General features: G+C 43.9%; 1 protein-coding gene across 4 annotated transcripts in view; it reads left to right on the top strand.

The window, feature by feature from the left end:
- Positions 1–13873: 13873 nt before the first annotated feature.
- Positions 13874–20415, top strand: part of PHF20 (PHD finger protein 20) — a 133283-nt gene continuing 126741 nt past the window's right edge. For 2 of the 4 annotated variants that reach the window (XM_082670254.1, XM_082670257.1), the window contains exon 1: positions 13874–13935. The gene's annotated coding sequence lies outside the window, so the exon portion shown is untranslated. Of the gene's footprint in view, positions 13936–17695; positions 17780–18844; positions 19004–20415 lie in introns of all 4 variants that reach the window. The other 2 variants (XM_082670256.1, XM_082670255.1) reach the window with 2 other exon arrangements.

Consider the following 20415-nt stretch of genomic DNA (forward strand, 5'->3'; position numbering starts at 1 on the left):
GTGGCTTGCGGGCTATAGAGGGCAGGCTCAGTAGTTGTGGCACATGGGCTTAGTTGCTCCGCTGCATGTGGGATCTTCCTGGACGAGGGCTCGAACCCTTGTCCCCTGCGTTGGCAGGTGGTTTCTTAACCACTGAGCAACCAGGGAAGTCCCACTTGTTGTCTTTTTGATGATAGCCATTCTGACAGATGTGAGGTGATATCTCATTGTGGTTTTGATTTACATTTCCATGATGATTAATGATGTTGAGCATCTTCTCATGTGCCTGTTGGCCATCTGTATGTCTTCTTTGAAAAAATGCCTTTTCAGATCCTCTACCTAGTTTTTAATCGGGGTTTTTTTTTTTTTTTGATATTGAGTTGTATGAATTCTTCTTTTTTTAACCCCTTATGGGATATATCATTTGCAAATATCTTTTCCCATTCAGTAGGTGGCCTTTTCATCTTGTTGATGGTTTCCTTCACTGTGCAAAAGCTTTTTAGTTTGATGTAGTCCCATTTGTTTGTTTTGCTTTTGTTTCCCTTGCCTGAGGAGACATATCCAAAAAAATATTACTACGACTGATGTCAAATAGTGCACTGCCTTTGTTTTCTTCTAGAAGTTTCATGGTTTCAGGTCTTACATGTAAGTCTTTAAATATAAACAATTAAAAAATTTGAATTTATTTTTGTACATGGTGTGAGAGAGTAGTCCAGTTTGATTCTTTTACATGTGGTTGTCCAGTTTTCCTATGCAAAGCCTTCTAAACCAGGTAAGGTGAGTCAGTTATTAGCTATTGTATCAGCTCCAAATTTACCCTTCTGCTCTATGATTTCAGGGCTGAGACTCTGCAAACAATATTTCTCCTTTATATGCTGGCTCTCTGTTATGCTCTTCCAATAGAGAATACTAGAGTGATATCGCAAAGCTGGAGGAGGAAGGATAGAAGCCTACTTCTTACTTGCTTCCTATTTCTATCAGTTGCATCCCAGCAAAGTGTCTTAATTCCAGCAGTGGCAGTTCCCTCCCATTACAACAACTGAATCAGTTTGCAGTTTTTCCAGCACTTCCAGAATCAGTATAGTGAGCACTGACTGCCCAGTGCCTCCTTCACACAGGCTTTGGTCCCAGCCCCTCTGAGTTCAGAAACACAATCCCCCACCAAGCTGTGCCTCCTCTTCAGAGGTCTGTTTCAGTTCTGTTTGGCACCTCCTCTAAGTTTGTGTGTTTTAATAATTTCAACCTCTTCCTTTTGTTTCCTCAGCCCTAAGGGTTGTAGATGTTCCTACAATTACTTTCATGATAGCTCAGATTTCTCCTTTTACTTCTTCAGTTATGTGGTTGACAACCCATTATATCAAATTGTTTCTCTTCAAATAACATGTGGTCTCTACCACCCTACATGACCTTGACTGATATATAAGCATCTGATATTTACTCTTCAAGGTCCAGTTCAAGTACTACCTTCTTTGTGTGTCTTTTCCCATTACCCTCAGTTAAAATTATCCTTCCAGTTAATTTTTTCTTTTCTTTCTTTCTCTTTCTTTCTTTCTTTCTTTCTTTCTTTCTTTCTTTCTTTCTTTCTTTCTTTCTTTCTTTCTTTCTTCCTTTCTTTCTTTTTGGCTGTGTTGGGTCTTCGTTTCTGTGCGAGGGCTTTCTCTAGTGGTGGCGAGCAAAGGCCACTCTTCATCACGGTGCGTGGGCCTCTCACTGTCGCGGCCTCTCATTGCGGAGCACAAGCTCCAGACGCGCAGGCTCAGTAGTTGTGGCTTACGGACCTAGTTGCTCCACAGCATGTGGGATCTTCCCAGACCAGGACTCAAACCCGTGTTCCCTGCATTGCCAGGCAGATTCTCAACCACTGCGCCACCAGGGAAGCCCCAGTTAATTCTTAATGCCTTTATTAAGGTCTATGGGTTTTTTTCATAATCATATGCCAAGTCACACCCATACACCTAATAACACCCCTCTGTGGCCCTACAATTACACTGAAACATCTTCACTCAGATTAATCCTGTGGATCGAACAAATTCACTTACCAATTCTAATAGGGAAGGGTAGGTGATAGAGCAGGTGGGAACAGACACGGGCTCTCATCTGTTCCCCTACATATTATAATTCTGTGCAATTTACTTATACTCGCAGTTAAGTTTGTTTCCCCAGACTCACAGACTGCTCTGAGGATTAAGTAAAATAATATGGGGAAGATTAAGTAAGATAATGTATGTGGAGCACTTAGCATAGTGTCTGACTCACAGGAAACATTCAATAAACATGAGCTATATTTTTGCTATTAGTTTATGATTTATCCAGCTACGTCTACCAAGACCTTCTTTTTAAGTAAAAAAAAATAATGCCTAATTACAGTTATCACACTCTCCTTTGCAGATTCCCCCTTTCTCTGTCTGTTACAGTTAACTGGCCTCTTTGCTGTCCCTTAAGTACCTAAGGTATGTCTGTGCTTCTTAGAGCCTTGACACTGCCCTCCAAGACAGACGCAGGTCTTGCTCCTTCCTATTTCCTTAAGGTCATAATCAGATGTTACCTTCTCAGTGAGGCTTTCCCTGACCATCCTATTTAAAATGGTAGCGTGGAGGGACTTCCCTAGTGGTCCAGTGGGTAAGACTCTGTGCTCCCAATGCAGGGGGCCTGGGTTTGATTCCTGGTGGGGGAACTGGATCCCACATGCATGCCACAATTAAGAGTTTGCGTGCCACAACTAAGAAGCCCACATGCCACAACGAAGATCCCGCTTGCTGCAACTAACACCTGGTGCAGCCAAAATAAATTAAAAAATAAAATAAAATAAAATAAAATAAAATGGTAGCAGCTTCCCTGGTGGCACATGGGTGAAGAATCCACCTGCCAATGCAGGGGACACGGGATCGAGCCCTGGTCCGGGAAAATCCTACAGGCCATGGAGCAACTAAGCCTGTGCGCCACAACTACTGAGCCTGTGCTCTAGAGCCCGTGAGCCACAACTACTGAAGCTGGCACACCTAGAGCCCGTGCTCTGCAACAAGAGAAGCCACCACAATGAGAAGTCCATGCACCGCAAGGAAGAGTAGTCCCCGTTCACCTCAACTAGAGAAAGCCCGAGTGCAGTAATGAAGACCCAACACAGCCAAAAATAAAATAAATAAATTTATTTAAAAAAATAAAATGGTAGCGTGGGGACTTCCCTGACGGTCCAGTGGTTAAGGCTCCAGGCTTCAAATGCAGGGGGTGTGGCAGTTTCCATCCCTGGTCGGGGAACTGGGATTCTGCATGCTGAGCGGTGCAGCCAAAAGTAAATAAATAAATAAATAATGAAAAATAAAATGGTAGCGTGCCATACTTATTACCCCTTTTTTACTTTTCTCCATAGCACTTGTCATCATCTGACATACCATATATTTTATTTATTTATTTGTTCATCGTTTATCTCCCACCATTAGACTTTTGAATTACATTAGACTATTTGAATTACAATTTAATTGTAATTCAAACTTCATGAAGGCTGAGATTTTTGTTTATTTTGCTTATTATTATATCCCCAGGGCCTGGAATAGTACCTAAGACTACTGATGGTGTGCTGATAAATTTGCTTTTAAAAAAAGAAAAAGAGGGACTTCCCTGGTGGTGCCATGGTTAGGAATCTGCCTGCCAACGTAGGGGACATGGGTTCAAGCCCTGGTCCGGGAAGATCCCGCATGCTGCGGAGCAACTAAGCCCGTGAGCCACAACTACTGAGTCTGCGCTCTAGAGCCTGTGAGCCACAACTACTGAGCCCACCGCGTGCCACAACTACTGAAGCCCATGCACCTAGAGCCCGTGCTCCACAGCAAGAGAAGTCACAGCAATGAGAAGCCCGTGCTCCGCAATGAAGAGTAGCCCCACTCGCCACAACTAGAGAGAGCCCCCGCACAGCAACGGAGACCCAACGCAGCCAAAAATAAATAAATAAGATAAATAAGTTTATTTTTTTAAAAAAAGAAGCCTGATGTATAGAGTTTGCCAATGTTCATAGTGTAAATATTTCTACTATGGCCTATTTTAACCTAGCAACTGTATATTTAATAATCAGCTCTTGCAAGCCAGTACAGGCTGGCTCCAGCATTCAGCTGTATGTCTGTGACATTGAGTGGGTTATTTAACCTGTCTTAAGTCTCAGTTTTCTCAGTGAAATATCTGTGGGATAATAATAGAACCTGCTTTATAAAACTGTGACAAAATTAAATGAGTTAATACAAGTAAAGCATATAAATCAGTGGCTGACACATAGTTTAATTTTATAATTTTTATTTTAATTATATATTTATTATGTGTACTTTTCTCCATATCCCACCAACAATGCTTTTTGCTATATTTTCCAATGTTTCTAACTGATTGAACAGGTCTATCAAGTTCTATGGCATTCTTTGATCCATGGCCACCTAGTTTGTTGGCTATGATTTGCTGATAACCAACAAGTATAAGATTTTTGCAAACGTTTCTCAAGACATTGACTTATTATTGTATTTCCCTCATGTTCGTGACTATTCATTGATTTTTACCACTTGCCCATTGGCAATTCTCCTATAATGGAGTGGAATAGAGTCTCCCACTGAGGGTTTGGGGAGCAAAGAGGGGTCCAGGAAGCCTAATTGTGTATTCTACAGCACTTTCTCAATCTGTTCCAGAACTCTCAAATTGCCTGTATCTCCCTGCCTTGAAAATGTCTGTTTGTAAAGATGTTTGTGTTTTATTTCCTCTAGGAAGTTGGTCTTGATCCTGCCCACCCTTGTTAGACTCAATCAATCCCTCATTATTTCTCCTCTTAGACTGTAATTCAACTTCATTGCTTATACTTTTGCCTTCACTACCAGATTGTGAGCTACTCTGGGAATATCAACTGCTTCTCATTTATCTCTACCCGCCAGCTCCTAACATCCTGCCTGGAATGTGCTGGTTGTGTAACTACTGTTTGTTGAATTAGTTGGTGTTGCTTTGAAGATGCATCAGTACAGAGCCAAAGTGAGGAAGGATGAAAGAACTTCTCAGAAATAAAGTACATTGCCCAATGACAATTAAGTCTAGAACAAGCAGGGCATGTTCTTACACAGACAGGAATTCTTCATGATTTGAAAGTGGGCTGTGTGGGCAAGTTGGAGAGTCAGAGGAGATTCCATTGGAAAGATTGATAAGGGCTAATTTGTGAAGAGGTTTCCATGCTCTGCTAAGAACAGTAGCAGTGGTGTGCTGCAGCATACTCATACCAGCTTATGAGTAAATTAATAAGTGTCCAGGAATTTTGTGAGCCAGTTGATCTCATATTAGTAGTCTTAAATCAGCCACAGTGTGAGTATTTATACTACAGATATCACAAATGTTACAAATCAACCTTTTCTTTTTTTCTCAGAGAGCTAGTTGTTCATAGACCACTGAAAAGTTTTGGACATCACATTAAAAAGGTTGTTAAATCTCATAAGATTGTTATAAAGATTAAATGAGAAAATACATATGTAAAGTATTTAGAATGCCTGGTGTAATGGAAGCACTCCAAAAATATTATTTAGTATTATCATTCATGCAAAATATTAAGCACCAGTTTTATGCTGGGTAGCATTCCATGCGCTGGGGATATAGCAGTAAAGAAGACAAAGTCCCTGCACTCAAGAATTTCAAATTCTAAAGATATGAAACAGATTATTAACAGAAAAATAAATATTTAATATACTGGGTGGTGATAAATGCTTTGAAGAAAAATAAATGAGATTAAGGGAGATAGAGAAAGACAGGATACTGTTTTATTTAGGGTGGTAAGGAAAGCCTCTATGATAAAATGACCCTTGAACAGAGATCAGAAGGAAATGAGGTGCTCAGTCTTATGGGTATCTGGGGATAGATTTTTCCAGGCAGAGGGAACAGCAAGTATAAAACCCCAGGGAGATGTGAGATTAGTGTGTTCAAGAAAAAGCAAGGATGCTAGCGCAACTGGAGTGAGCAAAGCAGAGGGAACAGAATTTGAGGTCAGAGAGCTGGGGAACACAAGAGGTGGATCAAGAATGGCTGGTAGGGCTTCCCTGGAGGCACAGTGGTTGAGAGTCCCCCTGCCGATGCAGGGGACATGGGTTCATGCCCCGGTCTGGGAGGATCCCACATGCCGCGGAGCGGCTGGGCCGCTGAGCCTGCGCGTCTGGAGCTTGTGCTCTGCAAGGGGAGAGGCCACAGCAGTGAGACGCCCGCGTACCGCAAAAAAAGAGAGGAAAAAAAAAAGAATGGCTGGTAGGTAAAGATTTTGAATTTACTTTCAGTTAGAGCAGGCACAACATTATAAGGGTTTGTGCTGAGGAGTGGATGATTTGACATGCTTTTAAAGGGTCACTTTGCTTATTATTAGTATTATGTTAGAATGGCAACTTGAATAGTTTGTAGAATTGGCCAGATTGGAGAGAGTTTGAGAACAGGGGAACTAGAGGAGTCTCAACTGAGAATTTGGTGAGTTCAGGATTAATAAGCATGAGACCTGGAGTTAAACTGTCTGTGTTTAAATTATTCTTAGCAATGTGACCTTAGATGAATAACTTAACTTCTCTGGGCTTCCATTTCTTCAACTGCAAAATGATGATAATACATAGGACCTCTCTTCATGGGTTATTGTCAGTATTAAATGAAATAATTCATGTAAACGGCTTAGTACAGTGCCTGGCAAACAATGAATGTTCAATAGATATTGTCATTGTTTTTTTTTTCCAAAAGGGATAAAAATTTGAAGTAGAATAGGAAGGGGAGACAGGCAAAGGTGAGTGTGGTGTGCAGGGGTAAAAGGAAAATTTGGAAACTCTATAGGAAATATAAATATAACTTATTCCTCCAACTGGCCTTTGAAAAGTCAGAGGTTTTACCCCTGTCTTCCCTGGTGGGAAGACACAGGCTCTCTAGGGTAGGAAGAGTTCAAAGTGTGTAGAATCCAGCTCTCTATGTATTCATAAGATTTCAACATTTGGGGTTTTATGGCACCTTTAGTTTCTACTTTAGCCAAGTTTCTGTCTTTATTTTACTTCCTACAATTGTAGGAGTGGGAAGAGGAAGGGTGATGATTCAGCATGTAGGGTAAATAAATCTTTGAAAAGCATAAAGGCCTTAAAAGTGCTTATGAAGTAGCAAGGGAAAAAAAACAGTGATATAGGCAAGGAAAACAAGGGAAGTGGAATAAGGTGTGAGCGTACCTGTGATTACCCATTTTTCCATAATTGTCATCCAACGACTTTTTTGGAGGTACTATTTAGAGCGTGGAATTTGGAATCTAGATTGGACTTCAGTGACTTTTTTTAGGCCCAGGGGAACCGTGAGCTGGGTTGGGTAGGGTGACGTCAAGGAGGTTAGATTTCAAACTAACAAATGTGCAACAACTGAGAAGCAGGGGAGAGATTTTGGGTCTTAGTGAGTCAATAAGCAGGTAAGGAGGAGTCCAGAGGGGTGTGAGGGGCAGAGCATCAATTATCAATGTTCTTCACCTCCCCCCTACCTTTTTTAACCTCAAATGTGCATAATTGTACCAATACATTCAATCACACATTTGCTTCTTGGCGCACAATTTCCATTAAGCGAGACACAGCCCCAGATTTTCCTCTTTTTCCTTTTTTGAATGTACAAGGCTGTTTATTGAAGCATTGTCTGTAAGCAACTGGAAACATCATTGTGAAAGATCGTCAGTAAGCGAATTGTTTATTGCAACATTGTTTATAAACATTGGAAACAAAGTGAATGGTCCCTCTTTGAGTTATTCTTCCTTAGCCTCCATTCCCTGTCTCATTTCCCTATAGCCCTGAGACCATCCATGTGTAGATATATATTCATGGATAGAATTTTTTTATGTTGTTGAATTTATAGTATTTTCCTTAATGGCTTGTCCTTTGCATGTCTGATAGATATTTATCCCTACATCAAGATCATCAAGATAATTGCTAATACATCTTTTTTTAAAGACACATAGTGGGAATTCCCTGGTGGTTCAGTGGTTAGGATTCAGTGCTCTCACTGCTGGGCCCTGGGTTCAATATCTGGTTGGGAAACTAAGATCCTGCAAGCTGTATGGTGGGGCAAAAAAAAAAAAAAAAAAAAAAAAAGACACATCGTGATGACTTGTGTGACATACATGGTTGTGGAAGAGGGTTGTACACATTCCTAGCTGGATAACTGGAATATCACTCATTTCACTATCAAGAATGCCTGTAAGTGAGAATAACATTATGGGAATAATCTTGAAAGCATTTCTATTTCTTAAGCTATAAATAAATTGCAGATTTTAAGTGTTACAAGTAAAGATGACTTGTAACACATCTTGCAACTGTGGAGTTATATTTTGAGGGAATCTATAGCGGGTAACTTGCAATTTCTATCAAAATTATAAATGCAGGGCTTCCCTGGTGGCGCAGTGGTTGAGAGTCCGCCTGCCGATGCAGGGGACACGGGTTCGTGCCCCGGTCCGGGAAGATCCCACATGCCGCGGAGTGGCTGGGCCCGTGAGCCATGGCCGCTGAGCCTGCGTGTCCGGAGACTGTGCTCCACAACGGGAGAGGCCATAACAGTGAGAGGCCCGCATACAGCAAAAAAAAAAAAAAAAAAAAAAAAAAAAAAAAAAAAATATATATATATATATATATATAAATGCATATACCCCTGTGGTTCAGTTCTCCCATATCAGAGAATAGACTACAGTTCTGTCTGCACACGAGTTGAACTATTTCTAAATGGAACATAGTTTTTAAATTGCCAGGGATTGGAAACAACCCAAATGTCCTTAAATAGGGGACTGATTAAGCAAGTTTTAGTATATCCACACAAGCAATACTATGTAGCAGTAAAATAAAACAAGATAATAAGAAAGTTATTTTTATACCATTGTACAAAATGTACAAGGTGTCCAAAGTGTGTTTAGTGACAAAATTAGGGTGGAGAACACCATGTATCAATGCTTTCTTTTGTGTAAAAAGTTCAAAATATATTTGAACTTATATTCAGCTTTGCTTATACTCATACAGAAATACTGAAAGGATTCATAAGAAAGTAAGAGTTGGTGGTGCAGTGGTGAGGACCCAGTGCTTCCACAGCAGGGGGCATGAGTTCCATCTCTGGTGTGGGAGCGAAGATAGGAGCAGTTACCAATGGAAACAAGACAAATGAGGAACAAAAATTTGAGGGAGACTTTGTATTGTATACCTTTTATATAATTTCTGGAATTCAAATCATGGGACAGCATGACTATTTAAAATTAAATTACAAGAAATCTGGGGAGTGAACTGGAGTCTAGCAGATTTTTAGAGATTGTTTCTTTAATTGACTTCTTTATAGCTTCCATTCCAGTAGTCTCTGGGGCTAAACTCCTCCCCCTTTCTCTTTATCTCTAAACTGACAAAAGTTTCAACCCACAAGAAACAAGTATTAGTATGCTTAAATTACAGGGAACAGTGCTAGGTACTGGGACTCCCAAGGGACAAAGGAGAACAGAACATAGTCCCTGCCCTTGAAGTGGTCCAGATGGATTTTATCACTCTCTTTAGTGGCTATAGCAAGAATAAAAATCGTCCTTCTCTCCCTGCCCCTACTCCCTCCATATAATCTTGCAAAACGCTGGAAATATATTGGAATTCCTACTTAATTCTCCTCCCCCTCACTTGGAGAACAGTAAGGCTCGAGGAGCTCAGTAACTTTCCGTCAGGCCCAGATTGGAGAGACCTCAGACCAGGGCAAAGACTCAACCCACTTCCCTTGGGCCCCTGGTGCCTTGTGGAGGTTCTTGGACCTCAGATGCTGCTGTGACTGTGGTTTCCGACTTCCTGAGTTCTCACACTCAGCTTGGTGCTGCAGATATCATACCCCTGTTCCTGCTTTGGAGACTGACATGCTCAGGCTTGGTGATACTCTGAGTACATGGGATCTGTGGGTGTGAGTCACAGCCAAGGGGCTTGCTTTTCTGTTTTAGTTTTCCCCTTTTCCCTTGACAGACTAATTGTAAATGCCTTGGGGTTGCATAAGGGCAGAATATAAAGGTTTGCTGGGTAGAGGTTGAGAAAGATCAGTTTTCTAATTGAATATCCTATCTCAGTTCTTTAATTCTGCTTTTCTTTAGCTAGGGACATTGAATACTCTAGACAATGAATCTAGTAAGAAAGCAATTGGAAAATCATTTATTTAGAACTATGCAGTTTACAGTACACTCTCACACGTTATTTAACTTAATCGTAACAATTCTGTGAATGAGGGTAAATATCATCCCATTTTACAGTTGAAGAAAAGTGATGCTTAGGGAGAGAAGGGACACTTCCATGCAGGTATTGAATATCTCTGGTGCTACAGTATATTCTCGTGTGTATGTAGGGTTTCATTGTGGAGCTGTCATCTTATGTGCTGGGACCACAGTTCTGAAATGGTTGGAGAGATTCTACTCTCTGGAGTTGAGGCTGCTGTACATTCATTCTATCACTTGTTCACTCAATCACAACTATTAATTGAATGCCTATCTAGACAAAGAAAGATTCTAGGTAAGAAAGAATTGGGAGGTTGAGACCAACTACTAGTGAGATGCTGGGGAGGGCCTTAAGGCAGAATAATGGAAGCTGCTAAAGAGGCAGTGGTGAGACCTGGAGTTTAGACCAGAACTTTTCAAACTGGGATTCTGTAACTAGCAGCCCAGGACTGTTCAGTTCAGAAGCAAGCAAACCAGGTTTCCACAGTGTTTTTTTGTTTATTTTATTTATTTTTGGCTGCGTTGCGTCTTCGTTGCTCCACACAGGCTTTCTCTGGTTGTGGTGAGCGGGGGCTACTCTTTGTTACAGTGCGTGGGCTTCTCATTGCGGTGGCTTTTCCTGTTGTGCAGCATGGGCTCTGGGCGCACGGGCTTCAGTAGTTGTGGCACTCGGGCTCAGTAGCTGTGGCTCACGGGCTCTAGAGTGCAGGCTCAGTAGTTGTGGCGCATGAGCTTAGCTGCTCCGTGGCATGTGGGATCTTCCTGGACCAGGGCTCGAACCTGTGTTCCCTGCAGTGGCAGGCAGATTCTTAACCACTGCACCACCAGGGAAGCCCTCCACAGGGTTTTTAATCAGGAAAAGCTTAACTCCCAAGGTATTTCATTCATACTTGTATGAAGTTATTTTTGTCTGGCCAGCATCAGTCCTCCCCCTCTCTTTTCATTTGGGGGGATATCCTTAGGGGCAAATCGTTTCTCTCTTCCCCTGGCAGCCTAGACTAATCCATGTGACCTGAGATTGACCAATCAACATCAGCTCCCCGCCAAGACTTTGCCTCTTGAGTGAGTGACTCAAAGACAAAGGGATGTTAGGATTGAATCCCAGCTGTGATGTGTGGTGCTGCTGGCTGCAGAAGCTGCTGTTTCTTGCTGGAGCTGCTCTGTGCTGCTTATTTTCCAAGGCTGCCCTCCTGTGCATGCTCTGGGCCCCCAAACATCCTTGTAATACATGTTTCTTTTGTTTGTACTTGCAACGGTGTCCATGTTTGTATTTGCAACAGACAAAAAGAATTTTGACTTACAAATTGTGATGATTTCTTTACCAAGATGTAAACTCCTTGAGAGCAGGGCCTAAATCTCATTCTGTTCTGTGTCTTTTTTTTTGGCTGCACTGCCAACATGTGGGATCCGACCCACCAGAGATCAAACCCGTTGCCCCTGCAGTGGAAGCATGGAGTCTTAACCACTGGACCGCCAATGAAGTCCCCTGCTCTGTGTCTTTGATGCTCGCTCAAGCCTGGGTCTCTATATGTGCAGGTTGAATAAGTAAAGAAACATGTTATATTTGTATGGGGCTATGGATTCGTGGCATGACTTCGGTTGCGGGGCAAAAAAATTCTCTATATGCTACAATAGCCACTAAAATCTGAGCAATTTCACGTTAATAAACATAAACCCAGAGGATCCTGGGAAGGTCCTTTCTTCCTGTATCTGAGCCCTTATCCAAGTTCATGTAGGTACTTTTGGTCCTCAAATTCCAGAAGGTGTTTTAAATTTTTTAAAAAATATGGAACACTTCGGGCTTCCCTGGTGGCGCAGTGGTTGAGAGTCCGCCTGCTGATGCAGGGGACACGGGTTCGTGCCCCGGTCCGGGAAGATCCCACGTGCCGCGGAGTGGCTGGGCCCGCGAGCCACGGCTGCTGAGCCTGCGCGTCCGGAGCCTGTGCTCCACGACGGGAGAGGCCACAAGAGTGAGAGGCCCGCGTACCGCAAAAAAAAAAAAAAAAAAAAGGAACACTTCACTAATTTGCATGTTATCCTTGGGCAGGGGCCACACTAAACTTCTCTGTATGGTTACAACTTTTGTATATGTGTTGTCAAAGTGTGTACAGCTGAACCTTTTGTCCCTGGTTTCCTAGAAGCTCTCCCTAAGCACTGCCCTCTGCCCTGACTACATCAGCTCAGGAAATCCTCTCTTCAGCCTCCAGTCCAGATTTGAAAAGACCACTTCTATGGAGCCAGGTCATTAAAGAAGAATCTACTCGTTATTTTCAATTATCATTTTTCCCCCCAAATATTCTCTTTCCTTTCATTCCTTCCACAGATACATAATGAGCATCTACTATTTGTCAGGTTCTGACAATTCAGTAGATACAAGATAGTTCCTAACTCTAATTTTGGGGAAAAAGACAAATAAAACCAAGAGAACAAACAAATTAAATAATTACAAACTATGTTAAGTGCTCTGATGAAAATGAACAGTGATAAGGTAGAGAGCAATTTCCCTGTACTAGGCAGGAGATCAAGGGGAGCACTTTCTAGCTAATGTAGTCAAAGAGGACCTCACCGAGGAGATGACAAACTGAAAGCTGTTAAAGGGTTGGTTTTGTAAAAAGCAACAGCCTAGTCAATGGCCCAGTGCCTGGACAGAGCTTGGAGAGAACCATAGAAATGATAGCAAGTCAATGTAGCCAGAGAAATAGCAAGGGTGGAGGATGTGATGGAGAGATTGGTTGTTCTAAGCAGGGCAGTGACATGATTACATTTGCATTTAAAAGGTGCAATCTAGCTGCCCTGTTTTTCCAAAGTAAAATAAAGTCATTATTGCCTTCCTAAATAACAAATGTTAAGCATTCCTCTTTGGAACTTCCCAAGTCCCACTGGGAAAACATCTCAGACCCTTGGGGGGTGGCTGCAACTCCGACCTGGTCCCCTGAGGCAGAATACTGCTCCTCTCCACACCAGCAATTGGAATCCCTTCCTAGGAGCTAATGAAGTGAAGCAGAGTGGGGGGGGGGGGGGCGATGAGTGCAAAGGCCCTGAGGCGGAAAGGAACCTGGCTTGTTTGAGGACTTGAAAGATGCTGAGAACTGAGAATGTGGGGGAGCTGAATGCGTGCCAATGTGAGAGAGGAAAGTTAGGTACAGACTCTGAAGAGCCTGGCACACAGTGAAGATTTAGATCTTAATCTTTAGAACAGCGGGCAACGGGCTTTGAGCAGGGGATGGCTGTGAATATAGTTGCGTTTTGAAAAGCTCCCGCTGTCTGAGTGTGAATGGATTGGAAGAGGAAAGAGTAATTGGGTGGAGAGGACAACCATCATCTAGGAGAGAGGTGATGGTGGACTAGACTGGAGTGCTGGCAGCAGGATACAGAGAAGTAGGAGGCTTCGACATGCATTCAGGAGGCAAAATTAACAGGTGATGGATAGTGTCCAGTCCTGGCCTTCGTGTGATCACAGTGGATACGAGTGAGAGGGGACTTCGTGCTCCGGACCCGGGAGAAGGCCTGTTCCCGCGCGTCAGGGCAGTGGGCGTGTCCCGCCCGAGCCGTCGCCACGGTGATCGGGTGGGGCGGGGCCGAGGGCGGGGCAGCTGAGGCGCTGCGTCACTCGGTGGAGTCGATGGTGCGTGTGTGTGGGGGGCGGGGGATACGCTGGGCGCGTCCCCGGGGTCACGTGGTGCGCAGCACGCAGAGTCCTTCAGTCGGTTGGACCCGGAGCGGAGCAGCCGGAGCGGGGCTGTGAGGTGAGCTCGCGGCAAGGCGCGGCGAGGTGAAGCCGGCTGGCTGGGGCAGGGTCGGGTCGGGCCGGGCCCGCGTCGCGCGCGTGCCGTGCTGGCGGGATCGGTGACGGACGCCACCACTGCTCCGGTTTCCTACCCGGCCCCGCTCCCCGCCTGGCCCGGCTCGCCCAGCCCGGAGGGAGGCCCGGGGACCGCTGCTGAGAGCGTGGCGGGCGTGCGGGCGGCGCCCAATCCCTAGGGCTGCCCGCAGGAGTGACGGTGGCTGCGACCAATCAGCGACTCCCGAGGGGGCTGGGCCGCGGGGTGCGGGGCCCGGGGCGCGGAACGGGCCGTGTTGGGGGTGGGGTGTAAGCGCTAGGGCCGGAGCCTGAGCTGTGTGGCCCTCGAGAGCTCCACAAGCAGCCCCTGCAGTTGCCTTGTGCTTTGGGAACGCGTTTTCTTTTACTGACTCTTTTATCCTATTCTGGGGAGCACACCCCTTTCTCAAGCGCCAGACTATGGGAGTGTCCCCTTTCTCTATAGTTTTTAGAAAATGTGGTCGGTGCACCCCGTTTCTTAAGCTCCAGCCCTGGGATGTTATCTGAATTTCCAAAGCCTGCCCAACTAAGGATGTATCCCTTGACCCACGACCCCCAAACTGGGAGGACACTACCTTTTCGAGCCTCCAGTCTGAGTAAGCATCTCCTTTCAAATTTTGGGGTTCTTCCCATTAGCGAGTCTTAAATCTGGGGTCCAATAACCAAAGTTTTTTTGGTACTTATATTCGCACAAAATCGAGGAAGAATTCCCTTTTCCAGGCCCCAAATCTGGCAACGTGCTTTCCAGAATTTCTTAAATTTAGGGGCCGCTTCCTTTCCCTGCTCTTTCAAAATCTGGGAGTGCACCTCATTTCCAGAGTCTACCGAAAATGAGATCCAAATCCTGAAATTTTAGGATACGTATTTGTATTTACACAAGGAAATTCACTACTTTTTCCAGTCACTCTATTCTTGCGGTTGCACCGTTTTTCATGAGTTCTCTAAGTCCGACCACCTTATTTCCTGGGGGAGACTTTTCATATCTGAAAGTGTATTTGTTTCCTGTGCCCTCCAGATGTACAGCATGCACTACTTTTGGTTACACAATTCTCAGGGTGCAGCAACCTTCCTGGTGCTTGTTAAATCTGGGACGGCGCACCTTTTTTCTGAGTTTGTTCATTTCCATACGATGGTACAAGGTTCTTGAGCTTTTTTGCCATCCAAGATATTTTCTTTCCTCAGCTTCCTTCCCTCTTTGGAACCCCTTTTCCCTTTAGGTGCTCTCCCTGTCAGAGCAGTGCACCTATTTCCTCTTCCTTCCTCTGGTGAATAAATATCTTCAGCACCACACTTTCTCTGCTTCTGGGGCCTTTTTTCTGTGCACACTTCCTAGTCTTACCTCCTGAAGTCCCCTCCCCCTAGGGGAGGATCTCCCCGCCCATCCTAAAGGGGATGCCTGCATGTTGTCTCCCATGTGTCTCCTTTATCTTTTACTTTTCTGCTAACAGGAGCTCTTTTCTCTTGGCTTGCCCTATCCCCGGGCATTTTTCTGGTTTCTTTCTTTCTTTGGACACTGCTCTGCTTATTGGTGGCTGTAAAGATTTTCCCTTTTCCTCCCCTTGCTCTGGAAGTGGCTTCAAGTCCAGGGCTGCTTGACTCCCCAGCGCTGGATTTAAACTAGAAAGGAATCCCCTTGCATTTCTTTGGTTATTCACAGCGCTCTTAATCCTCCTGGTGGTTTGCTTCCTATAAGATTCTGGTTAGATGGGTACTGTTTTCTCCTTTGCTTTATTTCCCTTCGTTGGAAAAAAACAAAACCAAAAAACCCTCAAGAGATTCTTTAGTCTTGCTTCCAACTCATACGCTTCCTCCCTACATTGGCTTTTTTCCTTCCTTTTATCAAGAAAGGAGGTCATTTGGAGGAATCTCTTGGTCACTCTTTTTTTGTTGTTGTTTCTGGGGGAGAAGTGGGAGATGGATATTTACCTCTCCCCGTAATCCTCTCACTTATCTGCCAAGCCTTGCCCCCAACCCCCTCCTTAAAATCTGCAAATGTCTGAGACCTCTCCTCTCCTAAGAGCCTCTCAGTAGGTTCTTTCTTTTGTATTTCCCTCTGTCTTTCCAGATCTTACTCAGGGCTTCTCAGCGGGAACGAACCAGATTAATTTCTCCACAGCTGGAATCTCAAGTGCTTATGGGATAATGACACCTCTGACCTTTCTCCCTTTCGGGAAGTACTTGAGTGTGCAGCTGTATGAGGCCTCAGTGCGGGAGAGAGTTTGAGCCCGAGAAGCTACCCTGGCAGGACAAGGCAGAAAAATACTGCATTTTCAGGACCACGTCCTTCTGAATCTCATTTGAAGATTGGATGTTTGCCAAGCACCTGCTTCTTAGGGATGCTGGGGGATTTAATGATACTCCTAGGAACCTGTAGGAATTAATGGGGCTTGTGGTGAAGTGCTCTGAACTCAGTGTTGGAACTTGAATAAAATGAATCATTATTGTATTTTCAGAACAACTAAGCTGTTTTAAATTTCATGTGCATGAAAATGCTAGAACTGTGTTATTTCAGGAAGTGAAATGGATCCCACATTTATATCATGTGGTCATTAGTAAGTACCAAATTCATTAAAAAGCGTTGGCGGTCTGTCTGAGCAGTACCTAATAAAATATGGTATACAGAAAGTGAACAGGTACTTTGTCTCTTATTTGCCTGTTTGGTACTCTATCTGTGTAGTGCTATATATATAGTCCACCCTTAAAGTATTCTGCACCAGTGCTGCTCAAACTTGAATGTGCAAATAAATCACCTGGGGTGGGGAGTGTCTTGCTAAAATGCTGATTCTAATCCAGTAGGTTTAGGGTGGGGCCTGAGTATATTCTTTTCTAATTCCCAGGTGGTGTTAATATTACTGAACTAAACTTTGAGTAGTTAGGTTCTGTGCACAAAGTTAAAGATTTCTCTTTGAAAATAGGAAGGTGGTGGTTAGCTTTAAGCTGGGGCATTATTTTCCATTCTCTCTTTATCTAGACGCGCACTCCTTAGAGTTTGTACAAGTCCCCTTTGGAGGACTACTATTTATATTCATTTGTAGTTATTCTAGCATTAAACTTTTAAAATCATGGCTGGAACTTCTCCAGGAGTTTGATTCCTATGTATTTTGTCAAATTTAAATGCTTAACTATTTCTTGGGACTTCCCTGGGGGCGCAATGGTTAAGAATCCACCTGCCAATGCAGGGGACGTGGGTTCGAGCCCTGGTCTGGGAAGATCCCACATGCCGCGGAGCAACTAAGCCTGCGTGCCACAACTACTGAGCCTGCGTGCCACAACTACTGAGCCCACACGCCACAACTACTGAAGCCTGCGTGCCTAGAGCTCATTCCCTGCATCAAGAGAAGCCACTGCAATGAGAAGCCTGTGCACTGCAACGAAAAGTAGCCCCTGCTCGCTGCAACTAGAGAAAGCCCGTGCGCAGCAGTGAAGACCCAACACAGCCAAAAACAAATAAATAAACAAATTTATGTAATAAATAAATAAATAAATAAATGCTTAACTATTTCTTGATTGAAGGTAAACATAACTCTTGACATAAAATCATTCTAGTAAATCCTATGTAGTAATCAGCCAGCTTGCCTCTCTGGTTCCTCATCTATTACCCTACCATGGGTAGTGATTCTGAGATACTCCAAGTCAACAGGGTCCCAGGTATTGGAATTTCCAAGGAGTCCTTCTTGATTTTCTAGGTCCTGGAAATGGGCCTGGGAGATGCAGGTGCCTGGACCCTGAATGGAAGCTACTGACTTGTCTCTGTATGAAGCTTCACAAAGGTGAATGCTGGTGGGAATATGACATTATTCTTTGGTGGGAATCATGGCTTATGATGCGCTCTCTCCTTTTATATCCACAGCTATTTTTAAGTCTTGGTGGGTTTTTCCTTTCTAAGTGTCTTAGGTCATCTGTACCTATTTCCCTGGCTATATCACCTGTTGTGGACTTTTCCCAGCATGATCCTATTCTGGGCCCTAATCAGGACAAACCTGAATGACTAGACTATTTTGTGTCCTGGTCCTCTCCCTTCCCCCCATCCCTCACATGAGTGTCAGATAGATCCTCTTCAGTAACGGATTTGATCTGGATTTGGCACTAGTCCCAGCTCTTCCACTCACTGTGAGACCTCAGGCAAGTTACTTAATACTACTGGACCTCATTCTCCCCATTTGTAAAGTGAGGGGCTGATTATCTCCAAGGTCTACCCTGCTCTGAGCCTTTGTTCGTGCCTTGCTTAGAAACCCAGTGTCTGTGGGAGCTTGTAGCAGATCTGATTTCCTTCACGTGCTCTTTTGGGCATGCTGCCAATCATTTCCATGTCCGAGTCACTTCTGCCACTGCCTCTTTTCTAGCCGAGGCAGCCACCTTGTCTTCACACCCAGCTTCAGCATTCTTCTGCCTCTGTGTCCTCTGCCATTTCCATGCTTTATTTCATTCAAAACTGTCTAAGCTTCTCAAAGAAGTCTTCCTTGAATTCTCCATTCAACGTTAGCTACTTCCCTGAATCACTAAGAGGGAGTCTGTAGTTGACATGCAATTTTGTTTATTTGCAAGTTCCCTTATCTGATGTGTATTTTAAAAATGTTTTTCCCTCCTCCTCACCCCAGCTTTCTTTTTTGCTTTGAATTAGCAGAGTAGGTAGAATTAAATTTAAAAATGAAGCAGGTAGTTTGCCTTTTGCTGGAGTTTGGGGAAAATGAATGTAATGCTTTTAGCCATCTTGTCTCAAGGTCTCAAAAGGAAATCAGCTACATGGTTCTTCACCCTGGATTTTTTTTTTTTTTTTTTTTTTTTGCGGTATGTGGCCCTCTCACCGTTGTGGCCTCTCCTGTTGCGGTGCACAGGCTCCGGACGCGCAGGCCCAGCGGCCATGGCTCACGGGCCCAGCCACTCTGCAGCACGGGGGATCCTCCCAGACCAGGGCACGAACCTGCGTCCCCTGCATCGGCAGGCGGACCCTCAACCACTGCGCCACCAGGGAAGCCCCATCCTGGATTTTAAAGGTGCTTAAACACCCTATCAAATTTGAAAGTGTTTTCTAAGTTCAAACTTCATTTTTTTAAAACAAATTTATTTATTTTATTTATTTATTTTTGGCTGCATTGGGTCTTTGTTGCTGCGTGTGGGCTTTCTCTAGTTGTGGCGAGCGGGGGCTACTCTTCCCTGCGGTGTGTGTGCTTCTTATTGCGGTGGCTTCTCTTGCTGCGGAGCACAGGCTCTAGGCATGTGGGCTTCAGTAGTTGTGGCTCGCAGGCCCTAGAGCGCAGGCTCAGTAGTTGTGGCGCATGGGCCCAGTTGCTCTGCAGCATGTGGGATCTTCCCGGACCAGGGATCGAACCCGTGTCCCCTGCATTGGCAGGTGGATTCTTAACCACTGTGCCACCAGGGAAGTCCCCAAACTTCATTTAAAAATTACTTCTAAATGCTCTTCCTTCTAGGAACACACTCAGCCACAAAACCTGACAAGAAGTTGCTAAGGACAATGATAAGAAATTTAAATTTTAAATAACTTCATCAGTGAGTAAAGCTAACAGTTCTTTGAGAGCACCTGATTATTCTCAAGGGCAGCTGCTGACGTTGCTTGGAAATCAGGGATCAAAGATGTATATAACCTAATTCCCCTTCCTCATCTTTCTAGGAAGTGATGGGATGTTTACATGTTTCTTGATAAACCTTTTTTTTGTCTTTTTTTTTTTTGATAAACATACTTTAAACCAAAATGTGTGTTTAGTCAGAGCCTCTTTGGTTAGATTGTAAGTTTGGAGAGGGAGGACGCTGTCCCTGTCTTAATTCATCTTAGCAACTGACCTTTACAGGTTATTGATTAACTTTGGGGTAACCTGTTGAAAATTGAAACCTTGATTTGTAATAATGCTGTGACAACTTTACTAGATCTTGTGCTAGGTATCAACTGTCCTTTGCTTTCTTTGGCCAAATAATGGAAGAGGTGAGCTTTTAGAAATCCCGTAAAATTTTAGCAGCTGAGTATGAGTCACCAAACATAAATAGGGCAGTTGTATGAAAGGGAGGTGGTTCCTGAATCAGTGGACTTAGGGGAAGGAAGAAGAGGAGGGGCCTGGGAAAGGATTTTAAATGATGGTTTTATTTGATAAGAGCTTTTCCCTTGTCAGGAGCATAATCCTAAGATTTTAAAGACTGACTCCCAGGCATCTTAGATGATGTAAGAGGTCTCATCTTGTCCTAGTAGAGACCTGATTTTCAAGAGGTCTCTTTTTCCTGTGGAAAAGGCACATGGCTAGGTGGATTGACGTGCCTTCCTTGCTTATACAGGTGCTGGGATTTATAGGTTGTGGAACCCTAGCCTGGAAATGTGGGCATTTTAGTTAGCATTGTTTGGAGCACTCTATTAGGTCTTATTGAATCTTTACAATTTATCCATTATCTTCATCTAATA

Source organism: Grampus griseus (assembly GCF_964374135.1).
Source record: "Grampus griseus genome assembly, chromosome: 14".
In the NCBI taxonomy this organism is placed as follows: domain Eukaryota; kingdom Metazoa; phylum Chordata; class Mammalia; order Artiodactyla; family Delphinidae; genus Grampus; species Grampus griseus.